General features: G+C 39.6%; 1 protein-coding gene across 1 annotated transcript in view; it reads right to left on the reverse strand.

The window, feature by feature from the left end:
• Window positions 1-11,890, reverse strand: part of drd2a (dopamine receptor D2a) — a 102,554-nt gene extending 90,664 nt beyond the window's left edge. Inside the window, exon 1 of the mRNA XM_038298621.1 lies at window positions 11,516-11,890. The gene's annotated coding sequence lies outside the window, so the exon portion shown is untranslated. The remainder of the gene's footprint in view (window positions 1-11,515) is intronic.
• Window positions 11,891-13,811: the final 1,921 nt, after the last annotated feature.

Genomic DNA, 13,811 nt, shown 5'->3' on the forward strand with positions numbered 1-13,811 from the left:
ATTGTAGTCCGGTGTTGGGGTGCCAATCTAAAATTTTTCCTTCAGTTTTAGTTTTAAGGCAAGTATAAATGTTTTTGGTTCCTGAACCGTTTTGTGCTTATTCTAACAAACATACTTTTGTCTAGAGGCTAGGTACAGTAGCTGAGACTTTACCCTGGCCTTAACTTGGTGGCTTCGTCAGTTGTGTCAGAGAGGGGTGTTGCAAAATAAGGAGCCTGTGGAAAATACCTGATAGTAACAACAGAAAGTATCTGGTAAAGAGAAACCCAGGGGGACTTTTTAATCAAAAAATAAAGGGCCATTGTGGGTTGCTTGCCCCCTTCAAGGTTTTTTTGTTTTATATATTTATTAAGATCAGGCAATAAGGCTAGTTTATGCTCAGAAACCAGGTCATTTGTGAGTGTGTCACAGTTAAGGCACACATAACCCCGCCCCTTCCGCAGACACTCTGGTGCACGTCTCCAAATTGCAGATGACCACAGACAGGAGGCTTCTGATTGGTCAAATCTACATCCGCTCTACAGTATGCGTGTATGACTGCCATTGTGGAAAACGATTCGTGAATGGATCAGCTAGAAGAGTGAGGTGCGCAAGAATGCTGGGACCCTTTTTTCACCTGGATCCCCGTTCTTTTTCACCCTCATGTCCCTCCAATGTTGCACAAATTTGCCCCTTGCATTTTTCCACTTCTTCACCGCCTCGACTGTATCTAGAATAACAGATAGGTCAGGATTGGCCCTCTTGCGTTGTGGTGTGTAATAAAATAGCGCAGATCATGCTTCAAAATTGAGCATAAATCAAAAATATCTGCATCATACCTGCGACAAGCTCACTGCGACCCACAGCTGCGGGAGTATACACAGCCCTTAATACTACATTATTCCACCCTTGGCAGCAAAAACTGGCACCCAAAATTTAAACCATGGCTAAATTAAAACATGTTTGCAAGAAAAATGAGCCAAATTTTCCCCACTGTGAAGTAGCAGTGGCGTTGGATGTTTGAGTTTGCCCTGAAATTGAAGGGTTGACGGTTCAAGCCCCGGCTCTGACTTTCATTGTCGTTGTGTCCTTGGGCAAGACACTTCACCTGGATTGTCTACTGATGGTGGTCAGAGGGCCCGGTGGCGCCAGTGTAAGGCAGCCCCGCTTCTGTCAGTGAGCCCCAGGGCAGCTGTGGCTACAATGTAGCTTGCCACCATCAGTGTGTGAGTGTGTGTGTGAATGGGTGAATGAATGTAGTGTAAAGCGCTTTGGTCAAGTCTCCTGACTTGAAAAAAGGAGCTATATAAGTACATGCCATTTACCATTTAAAACAAAATGTTGCCAGTAAATGTTATTCGCTACTGACAAGGATGGCAGAGAGTATTGTTTTAGGCAATATTTTTTTTTTCACAAAGGGCAAGTATTGGGGTCTAGGAGTTGCTAAGAGAAGCCTTTGGTGCTACTCCCAGAGCACCTGCTCCGTTCAACCATAGCCGCTTCCCTGGATTCCTTCGCTTCCATAACAAACTCTGTCAGTACCAAGACTCACAGAATTTCCTGGACCCAATTCACCCTCCCTCCTGGTGGGTAAACCTCAACCTCCAAGTGGGCTCTCAATACAATTCAGATTTCCCTCCATTAACAATTCAACACATCTAACTTCACTGTACATCTTTCAGAGACCCCTGCCATTACCCATTCCTGGTTCCCAGAAGTCAATTGCAATAAGCACATTCAGTGTAAATAAACTTTGTCCTGTTTCCTGAGAGTGTTCTGTATGTGGGAAAAACAACTTCAGAAAACCACAACAGCAAATTTGCTTAGATACTTTTTTTCCTCTAATAATTTTTTTGTCTGATCATTTGTCTGATATTAAAACAAGTTTTATGATTTTTTTATTTGTTTTTACATTTAAAAACATTTATCCAAAAGGCAAATCTATAAATCAACCGCTACATTTTCTTGAAACAGTGTGTTTCAGCTTCTATGAACATGTCATAATTTGATGAGGTTAAAGTAGCATCAGGACCGTGGCAGACATTTGGTAAGTCATATATTTAATGAAAAAACAGACCTACAGGGCATGGTAAAAACTCGGATACAGTACCAGTTGGACAACGATAGAGAGAACAGCAAAGAACAATCATAAGACAATGAAAATACAAAGAAAAATAACCTGCAATATGGAAAATAGAGGGGTCCATTTAACAAGACGTGTGGATTATGACAGAATCATTTACAATCAGTGAGAAGTACAAGTAAAAACAGAAATAGTAAATCAAATCTTTCACATCCAAATGTTGTTTATATAATTTCTAGATTGATAAGATGGTGTGACAAAGTTCACATGTTGTAGAACTGGTGCTAACTATAGTTTAAATCCATGCAAATGGAGTCTTGGATTGTCAGTCTGTTCTTGTTTCAGGGTATTTGGAGCAAACACACAACAGCTAGATAACAGGGACAGGTTTCTAACTCTCCTGGGGATTCCTGTTCGTTCTTTCTAGTGTCGCTATTAATCCTCATTCCTTCGCCTCTGTTTAATAGTCATCTCACCACTTTCACAACAATGTGTCCCTTCTTATTGGTCCAGTTGTTCATCTAAATTATTCCCCTGAGGTGACCTGTAATGAGTTTTTAAGACATTACCTCTGGATTTATATGACACATGTCTACAGCCAATTAGAGCATTTTGAGCTTTCCCATGACTAATGTACATTTTGTGGCTGTATTTAATACACCTATGAAAATGGCTATAGGAATAACTGACAGTGATACTACACCTCTCCGGAGAAAATCAGTATACAAATGTTTACCCTGGCAGAGGATGTTATAATAGAGACTTGTGGGTAGGTTTATTGTTTTCATAAGCATCATAAGTTTTAGCTGTTTGAGTTTCAAAGGGAAAATTCTGATAGGTTATTTTGTGTGTGTTTACAATTCCTGTATAGAATCCCGGTTCCACATAATTCATCTGTTTTAATGATTGGGTGGCCTCTTGCACCCCTAACTATGCGATAATGATGTCTAGCATCATACACTCCAAAGAAAGTCGTAAGCATAAAAGCAAAAACCATCTTCAATGAAACAAAATAATTCCTGAATACTCGAAGGGTGGAAAAAAAATTCAACCCCAAAAAACAGCCAATTTTCCTCAGCACAAGTCTGTACATGGAGCATAACAAGCTCATGAGAGATGTACGCGCTCTTTCATCTTGATGTCTACTGCGAGATGCCACTGGATTGTGGAAAGAGTGCATGAGTAAACATGCTGCACAAACTCCATGCAGAAAGACATTTTAAACAGGACCAAAGCACAAGTCAGTTCATCATCCAAAAGCTGAGTTTGCATGACAAAGCTGCTGTTGAGGCCAGAATTTTAACATTGTGATATACAGTAGCAGCAATTCAAAATGGCCCTTCCCAGTCAAACACAAGCTGAATGGCAGCCCACCCCCTGCGACTGCCAGAAAAATCCCCCCCAACTTTCAGCCACTGGTCTTCTCCTTGGTGTGCTTTTTTTTTTAAATCTGACTCCACCCTTTCAATGAATTACAGGGTCTGGCCAAGAGGTGATGCTTCTCTTTAGATCTTAATGTTCACAAATCATGACAGAGGGAATATTTTAGTAAAAAAGATTGATGTTTAAAAATAAATTGTAGGAGACCAGCCAATGAGCATCCAAGGATCAATCAAGGGCCCACCAAGGAAAGTGGGGAAATCTTTAATGGCTACTACTGTACCCAACAAACATACAGTATGGCCGAAAACCAACAAAGCCCTATCACGCTGAACGCACCATCTGCACATTAAAGGTACACTATGCAACCGGTGTTGATTTTCCAGCGAGGCTCCCCCCAGAGGGCGAAAGTAAAAGTGCACTGTCGTAAATATGCTCAGCTGTTCTCCTGGTTTCTCCGTCAAGCCAGGCGTGGTTGTTTTGAGCTTAGCAGCGAATGACTAATGCTGCGTTCACACTGGACGTAGCTGGCGCGACAGAAGCAGCGAGTTTACATGCAAAGTCAATGGTTGACGCGCGTCAAGGCGCAGCAAAAGGTCCCGCGGCGCGTTTTGAGCAGCAGGCGCAGCACGTCTGAGCAGCTGACGCAGCGCGTCGGGTGCGTTTAACGCAGGGAGAGAGACACAGCGCTGATGATCACTCCTCTTAAACAGTTTATTGACGCCTAAATTAACTTAAAATGCAGAAATCTGCCGGCAGAATATGCAGTTTGGATTATTTAGATGAAAAACACCTACCAGCTGCCGCGGTGAACCGCTGCTGATGAAGGGATCCATACTGTCGGCGCATCCCTTGTATGTGGGGGTCTGAGCGGCTCCGACAGAAAAAATATTGAAGGCAGGATAATAATCTGAATGAACTGACTGCACTGATTACGTTTTCAGGTGTATTTTCTCACTTAAAAACATATTAAAACTACTTTATTCCCACTGATCACAGCAAATATAGCTGCAAGGCAGAGAAAGGATAGTGAAGCTCCGCCCAATGCGCCTCAGACACACTTTTGCACCGAGCAGCCAGAGCAGCAAAGCTGCTTCAGCCGCGCGTCAGAACTAACTGGTACAAGCAGCAAAAAGGAAGCAGCAGACGCGATTTTGCTGCTTTTGCTGCTTTTGCTGCGTGAACGTAGCATAACTGCACAAAGATTGCCACTGTGCTAGCAACGAGAATGCTTTTAACTGGGGGTGTGTAGCAGTTCTCGCCGTAAAGCAAGACTGACTCTCACGAGACTTCTGAGCCTGTGGGTGCGGGTCGGTGCTCCTGCAGTTGCAAGTGCAGTATTTCCCCCACAGACCACCAGGGCGGCCGAGAATACCTTTGTTCAACCTGAAATGACTCATTTAATCATCCATAACGTTATGGAACACATTAATTAACTGAAAAATGTTGCATAGTGTGCCTTTAAGATATGGTAATGAAAAGCTACAAAAGCTAGCGAGGGTTGGTGAAAATGCCTCCTAGAGGCAGCAGAAGACAAGAAGAAAACAATCCTGAACAGCACCATATAGCCAAAGCATCAGTCAAATAAAATCCAGTTGAAAATCCTTGAGGAGACCCGAAAATATATTCACAGAGACTTTCTTTTCACTCCCAACAATTCTGAGTAATTTTGAAAGACATTGGAAATAAGAGGGAGAGAGGTGACCTTGTTGTTACAGCAAGTTGAATAGGCTGCAAGTTCCCTGGTTCAAATCTCAGATATTTCCTCTCAGACCCCAAACAAGATCCTTTGCCTCAAAATGCTCCCTGGGTGATGTCCAGTAATAGCCAACTGTTCCCCTTAAAGATGGTTTAAAATCAAAGGACAGGTTTCATTCAAGTCTTAAATTATGCACTAGTTTTGGTTTGTGATAGGACAAAATCTAAAGAGTGAGGAATACTCCTTTAAATCACAACACATTGAATTATTTTTCTCTTTAGGCGCATATTTACGCTGAGATGAAATGGCATTGCCATTTATGTGCTGGCAAAGTGGTAAACTAATACAAAAAATTGTGTAAGTAAGATACTTTGATTTTATTAGAGGCAGGCAATAAATCAATATTAATATATATCGCAACAGAATACAAATAAATATTAAAATACATTTTTTTTTTTAATTCTTCAAAATTCCACTTAACTCAGATCTACAATTACATGGCCTTCTGGGGGATTTAGGCAGAGGATTTAGCCTTTCAACCCCAAGCTAGTTTGGCAGTAGGAGGGATCTAGGCTTAAGGGTATGTTTAAATTGTGCTAGGGTTACAACAAAAATTTTGTCTTCATTCCTGGTCCTTATTAAGAAAAATGCTAATCAATATTAATATTGACTGATATGAAAGGCTTACATAGGAACACATTTTACAGTGGTATCGCACAGACCTGCGTTTTCTTTTTCTTATAATAGATACAAAAAGTTGTATTTTCTGCTTTTGTGATATCAGACGGCAACATCAGTTTAAGGACAATAAATGTAGGCCTCTATAAAGCAGATATTCTTTTATTCCAGTCTGTCATATCATCTATGCTTCTTTAAGATACACACATTGTAACATCCAGATAACAGCATTACATAGCATTTGATTGCATTTAGAAAATTGAGCCTAGGCGGAAGTTCAACTGAAAAAACTGATTACTTGCCTTCATCCGCCTCCGACACCAGCTAATCAGCTTTGAACCACACCTCCACAAAAGCCCAATCAGCATCCAGATTTCATCTTAAAAGGTCTCTAATCACACTCGTTTGCTACCCAAGCACAAGCAATACTTCAATTCAGATGACCCTGTTTCAACCCACCTCCAGCCCCACCTGCTCCAAGCTAGGCTTCATCAGAGTTCCATTCCTCCCAGACTTTTACTGCGTTCCCTGCCTCTTTTCAATTGGCCCGCCAGAATACTGCCATGTTGAGCCTGGTTCTGCCAGAGTGTTCTTCCCAATGGGGAGTTTTTCCTCTCCACTATCGCTTTATGCTTGCTCATCATGGACAGGTTCTTGCAAACAGTGTTATCCGAGCTGGACTTCCATCTTCCAGGTCCCTGAGTGAAGCACTAGTATCAGCTCACGCAATCCATTGTATCGTTCCTTGCAGCTCAAGCATACCGTCTCGCCAACCAGCAGTCATGGACTGTCCAACTTCATCTATTTCAACTCCACAACCAGTTTCAGGCCTGGGGGGGAAACTGCCCTTTTCTTTACTCCTGTTCATGCAGATCCAACAACATTCAGCACTATGTTTCCTGCCTGAGGTCTGAGTGCCAAAGAATTAAGTAATTTTATCACTACAACTTTTCTAATTCTTTCTTTCGGTGTGAGGTTTTCAGATTGAACTCTCAATTGACATAAAAAGTTACTGCAAACTATTTATGACATCTACATTTTCTATATTTCTTTATGTGCTCTACAGAATATAGTGTCAGCATGCACTTAATTCATATATATACTTCATTACCTACATGGTGTTTTTCTCCTCTGGGGTTAGATCCTCTGCAGCTGAAAAGATTTTTCCAAAATCTTTTTATTTTTTATTATTATTATTATTTTTTTTTTTTTACAGTTGTTAAGATATAACCTAGCAACATTGGCACGTTTGGATTTTACACCCTGGAGTGCCAGATTTACATCAATCCAAGGCAGAAACAAGGAGAAAAAATGGACAATATTAAGAAACAGGTTATATGCATTTCAAGCTATAGTAAGGACTCAGGCAGATATCTAGAATGCCTTATGTGTTTTACTTAAACAGTGCGGCAGGATGATATCCAAGACTTTAGTGTTTCCCTGCCAAGCTTAGATACAGATTTAGAGAAGGCTGGAAAACTCAAAAGAGGTGGGTTGGCAGTGCTTGTGATAAAAGGTGGTGCCATCCAGGACATGCTACTCTGAAATTTCCTCTATGAAGCACAGATATTGAATTTTGGCAGTTAGTTTTCATCCATATTTTGTCCAAGGAATTTGCCAGTGTTGTTTTGGCAGCTCTTTTTATTTCACCTTCTGCTGTTGTCTATTCTGCATGTAATGTCATCTGTTCTGTTTTTACTAATGTACCAAAAACAAAACACAAAGGCAAAAGCATTTGTAACAATAAATGGTTATTTTAATCATGCTTCACTCTCTGCTACACTTCCAACAGTTTGTCAGCTGCTGTAATAGAATTAACTAAAGTCCCATTTACACTACCCTCTAAAAATCGATCCGTGCTGAGCTTGGATCAGTTAACCGTTCTAAACTGGGTTCCTTATGACCATTTACACACCATGCTAGCACAGTTGCTCGGCTCCTAGTTGCGATCTACTGTACTACTGCTCTAGAGGTAAACGCCCTTAACATTAAGGAAGGTATGTTTTGTTATCATTGTAATATTTCATTGTTTGAAGGGAGTCAGGCGAAGAAGGCAGCCTTTGGTGAATTTGCTTGACAGAGTCTGCTTTTGGGAAGTGGATACAACAAACGATAGTCTAATCAGGGCTTACAGACGCAGGAAATAACGACAGACATTGAGGCACATCACGCTGCTAAGCAGAATGATCACTGGAAATCATGTGTGCAAGGTAGCAAAGCTTGAATGTCTGAGGTTTTCAGCTAATTACGGAGGCTGACTGCAAGGGGAGACGCAGTCTGCTCATGTGCTCTTTGTTATCTGAGAACTGTGCCAGGTTCGATTGTGTCTGGCACGGTCCACTTTGGTTGTGTGTTCCATTTACACTCAACAGTTATTTCGGTTATTGTGCTTGGACCGATCTCGGCATGGTTTCAATAGGGTAGTGTGGGGCTTAAACTTTGAACTTCTTATATGTAAACACCAAAGACTTATAGATCCAAACTAAGACATCCTCTTTGGAAATTGGATCGCAATCTGTTTTTTTTCTGAGAAACATGTAGACGACATCAATGCAATGACTGAGGGTGTGAATGACTATATAAACACACCCTCCCCACCAAAACAATGAGATGTGCCGCAGTAATAAACCCTGCATCACCACTGATTTGAAGGAACTGGTAAAAACATAAAAACAGAACCTTCAGGCAAGAAGACTGGAAATTATTTTAAGCATATTTTTTTTCTTTAGATTTCTCCTCTGCATTCAATATGATTCAGCCAGATATACTTTGTCCGAGACTCCTAAAGACTCATATAGAGGCCTCAACAATCACCCGGATAAAATACTACCTGACAAATAGACCACCGTTTGTGAAACTAAAGGGGCATATGTCTTGCCAGGTAGTTATTGACACAGGACCACCACAGGGGACAGTACTCTCACCATTCCCTCATATATTTTACAGTTCTGACTTCCTGTACAAGACTCATATTATCTACAGAAATAATATGACTCCACGGTTGTTGGGTGCATCAGAGATGGACAAGAAAGTACAGTGAAGCGCTTTGTATGTGACAAATGGCATACAAATGGCATGGTGTGTTAAAAATTATCTGATATTGAGTGTGAAGAAAACAAACATAAACAAGGTAGAGGAGTGTAGATACAGAATAGAATATAATAGAACATTCCTTAATTGTGGTGTTTAAAGCAGAAAAAGGTTACATTAGAAGTGGTCACACATTGTCAGAAGAATATCAGAAGAAACAGGAACAAGTTGAATGTTATGAACATTATATGAGAAGAGGTGGAAGTTATGGGGGATTAAAAATGCCCCTGTGTTTACATGGACAAGACTCAACTCTAGAAAAAACTGTGAAGCTGTCTACAAAAAGGGACAATGCAGACTGTAGTTCTTAGGGAAATGTTAATCAGTGTTTGCAACAAGATGCAACATGTCTTCTATAAGTGTTGTGAAGAGTGTGATCTCTTCAGACATTGTCTACTGGGGTAAAAGTATCAAATCAAACTATGTAGAGCAGCTTAAACTGTCAAAGAAAGCTGTCTCTGTTCTATGAAGGCCCCGAGAACATCTGGAGATGATTTCACGAAGAAGAATTCTTCATAAAAGGAAGAAAATTATGGAAAACTGCGGGGTCTTCAGAAGACAAAAAAAAAAAAAAAAAACAGAAAAAAAAAAAAGCTTAAATGGTCCCAACAAAGTGGTGAGATGTTATACATGTGTGGTTACTTAATGGGCTTAGGCAGTTTAGATATTGTTACCCTGAAATAAGTGGCAAAATCCTAGAGTACATATTTTATTTGTTCTGGCAGACTGCATCTGGCTCTTCTGTTCAAACTGCTTTGTGGTGGGCAAGCATCATGGCAGTTTATTTAATACATGATTGAGGCTTGAAAAGCTAATACTGTACACAGAAGCAGCAAATAATCACAGAATTCTGAGCTCTGAGCATACTTTGTCACTTAGGTCTTTTCATTTGTGTCCAAAAGTATTTTAGTTTGCAGTAATCCAGTGATACACAGAAATTATTTTCATTCTGTCTCTCAGCTTTAATAGCTGCAGTTCCACTTGCGCAAACCTAACCCAATATCCTTAGTCAGTCATCCAAGCTTGAAAAAGTTTGGTCTAGGCAGCTGGATGTGAAGTTTTCTAGAAGATGTTTCCCCTCTCATCCAAAGATCTTCTTTAGTTCTAACTAGTCATAGGGATCACTGAGATTGATATACTGTGGCAAGGTTTTGTCTTGATTAAACAGATTAAAAGGTGAGTAGGTCTGACCTGAAATTAAACCTAATAATGTAGTTAATCACGGTTAGTTTATAAATTCACAAAGAAGGTTACTTTTAATGCATGGGTCAAAGTTGGTGAGGATTTTTAATTTAAGTAATGAAATCCTAATTTAAAAACAGATACATTTTATGTTTTTCAGATATCAAATTGTGTGCAAAATCTTAATAAACACCAAATAAAGCATTTTATAGTACATTCATAATTTAAATATAATTTAAGATAGCCTTTGCCTTGCAAAATGTGTAACTGAAATGGGAATCCTAAATGGGATTCATATTTAACTTCATTTATTGATAACTCAAGCAACCAGTATTCACCCTTTAAGAGTGAACCTTTAGTCCTTCTAAGAAGGCAATTTTAAAAGCATTCATGTTCTGACAAGCACTGCATCAGGGTGAAGCAGTTTTGCTCACAAAGGAGCATAAGATAAGAGACAGGAGTGTGTAGAATTCAATATTTGTCTGGGCGCTGTCACCGGGTAAACACACGCACACACAGTGTACCAATCTCAGCTTGTCCCCTGGTATTTATCAAGAAAAAAAATGCTTTCATTAAGATTAGAAGACACATTTTCAATCCTGAAACATTTACACTCCGATTCTACGCATTTAATAATAAACACAAGCATAATTTTTCTCTTCACCAGCTTCTGAAAATTGATTTAATTAGGCTTCCTCCTAACCTCTGCAGGTTGTACGCATTGGCTAAAGAGCAGATAAGATGTAAAAGTACATTTCAGTTTTAATGGTTTATGCAATGCTCCCTAGAAGGTGTGATAATTAGTTAATTAAACCCGTCATTTTACTGCCAAAAGTAGAAGCAGTAGGTCGAGTGGAAAATATTACGTGCATGCGGTTAAAAATAATAATTCATAAAACTTATAAATATAATTTTAAAACACTCAAAAGTTATTTTTTTTATTTTTTTATAATATCTTCTAATTTATTTGGATCCAGCTATTAGAAAAGCTGCCATCAGCTCAGTGGGTACCAGGGGCAGGGTGCGGAGTAGCGGCTCAGTCCTTCTGTCTCAGCAGCGCTTAGTCCAGCGCTGCATACCAGGTGAGAGGAGACACTTGGTTAGGAGGCTCAGAAAAAATAAAAAAATTTAAAATTAAAAAAAACCCTTTAGGAGATGTAACTGCTAAACCCGAAAAGAAAAAGCACCCGAATTTCACATCTCTGAAAGGTTAAATCGCACCAGCAAGGATCAATGATGGAAACAAATCCCCTCTGAAAGCTTAGCGCACCTGAACCGTCGGTGCGCTCTCTCATTCACAGAAAACGGAATAGTACAACAGTAAGAAAAAAGTCTGTTCATGTCCTATTATTTTTTCCCCCTCAAGTTTTATTGCGATAAATGCATACAAACACAAGCAAATAAAAAAAAAACTGAAATCTTACCTTCACGCCATAAGTTTGACTGAATTCCTCTTAAAGGCACGGATAAATAATTCCAAAGGAATCCGGTTAGCTCCCCCTGTATCCTCTATCCGCTTTGCACATTTTTACTATTAACTTAAATGACCCGAATCAGCAGCTCGACAGTTCGGGTGTTATGTACAGCATTTAGTTCAAGCTGATCCAATAATGTGCCAGAATGCGCCAAGTAAAAATATAAATAAATATGTTTATTAGGGTTAAGTCCAATAGCAGCTGCTGATCTTTTTCCCCTCCTTCAATAGCTGAAGAAGTAGATAGAGCAGAGAAACCGTTAGAACGATGCGTGATTGTCCAGGAGCTTCATGCACGCAGCGGAGTTACCTTCTACACTGATGGAGGCAGGAGACGCGCGGACGCGTAAAGAAGTGTGGATAAAAGGCGGAGTTACATCTGATTATTCTCAATGGGGAGTGATGCTTATGTGAATTTCACCATCGTGGGAGACTTCTTACTGTTTGACTCCGAATCTCCATGCTGCACTGTGCACAACCTTTACACCTTAGAATAAAAGGTCAAGCGTGTATTGGAAATCATTTCCAAACATATAGCTCTTAAAACAGATTCAGGACCAGTCCAAGTAAGAAATGCTACTCCCTGAACTTAATTCAGTTTCAGTTCAATTCAGTTTATTTATATAGCGCCAATTCACAACACATGTTATCTAAAGGCACTTTACAGTTCACAAGATCATACAATCAAATTTCACATTAAGCATGCTTGTAGCGACAGTGGAGAGGAAAAACTCCCTTTTAACATGAAGAAACCTCCAGCAGAACCAAGCTCAGTGTGAGCGGCCATCTCCCAACGGTTCAAGGAGACAACATGGCATATACAACCATGCTCAATGCATTTTTAATATTTTAAAGCTCATTATATAAATGAGTTTCAAAAAAAGTAAGTTGTTGTGAATATGATTCACAGTGAATTGCTGCAGTCCTTATTGTGAAAGTAATGCAACACTTATCTAGTAATTTACTGTAAATTCAAAGTGAACAATTTTACAGTGTTGTAATTCATTATATGTTATTCAGAATGAGAATATTACATTAGATAAATAGAAATTTATAATGGCAGAAATGGAATTAATACCTTTTTAAAGATGGTTATATTCATGAGATGTATTTAATCAGACAAATAAGCCTCATTCAGTGCATAATCTAATTTGTATGAATGTATGAGGCCTTGTGAAAGTATCCACAACCTGCTGAACTTGTCCACTTGTTGTGAACTTGCAATCACAAATGTGATTTCCTCGGTTTTATGTTTTAGACCAATAAACACAAAAAGGGGCATCATTTTAATGTGGATAGGAAATATTAATGATTAGTCAAAATGTAATAAGTGGGGCATTTATTTTCTGTAATCATTTAGTCATTTCTTTGCTTAATGGCTGCAATTACAGCTTCAAGCCCTTTTGGGTGTCTTTTTCCAGGAATAAAGACATTACACGTTACAACCTTTCCTTTTTGAGAAATAGCTCTGACTTAATCAGAGTGGAAGGAAAACATCACATGCATTTTCAGTAATTTTACTAGATTAAAATAGAATACAAATTGTCATTGGCTCCTTCCAAACAGTGCAAAACAGTAGGGGCACTTAAGCCAAAGAGGAAGTGTGTCAGCTTGCCATGATAAGGGCTACCTGAGTAGTGCTGGTAGTGAGGAAAGAGTAGAAAGAGGAGGAAGGAAGCTTCCATTTGATAGCTTATTTAGCACAGGGACCACCTAATGATCCACTGCTAGAAGCAGCCCACCTTATAGTTTAGCAAAATGCAGCATTCCGTTACATGACACATGCAAATATACAGACTTTCATATGTTTTAGGTCATATAATAGAGAGCTTGAGTAGTTTGCTATATTTTTGTAATTTTTGTTTCTTTTTGTAATTTTTATTGGTATACTGTACTTCCAATTCAACCAGCATCATCTATGTGTTTATGCATTCCGTATTGCTGACGGCTATCCAGAATCAGCACAGTAGTCCAGAGCTCTTTACTTCCCTGGATATTGTTGTTGCTGTTGACATGAAAAGTAAAGGGACAGGAGCAAGGGCCATAAAGTAAGAGCCACAGTGTGAGGTGTTTGGATATGTTGGAGGCTGAACTAAGTAGCCAAAACAAGTAAATAGAAGAAAGCAATTTAGGATTTTAACTTGACATATTGAAAGTGGCCCTGCAAGGGACTGGGGACCTGTCCAGGGTGTGCCCTGCCTCTCGCCTGTAGACAGCTGGAGCAGCACCTCTCAAGACCCCGCTTG

Source organism: Cyprinodon tularosa, unplaced genomic scaffold, assembly GCF_016077235.1.
Source record: "Cyprinodon tularosa strain WSP-4 unplaced genomic scaffold, ASM1607723v1 ctg41, whole genome shotgun sequence".
Taxonomy (NCBI): Eukaryota; Metazoa; Chordata; class Actinopteri; order Cyprinodontiformes; family Cyprinodontidae; genus Cyprinodon; species Cyprinodon tularosa.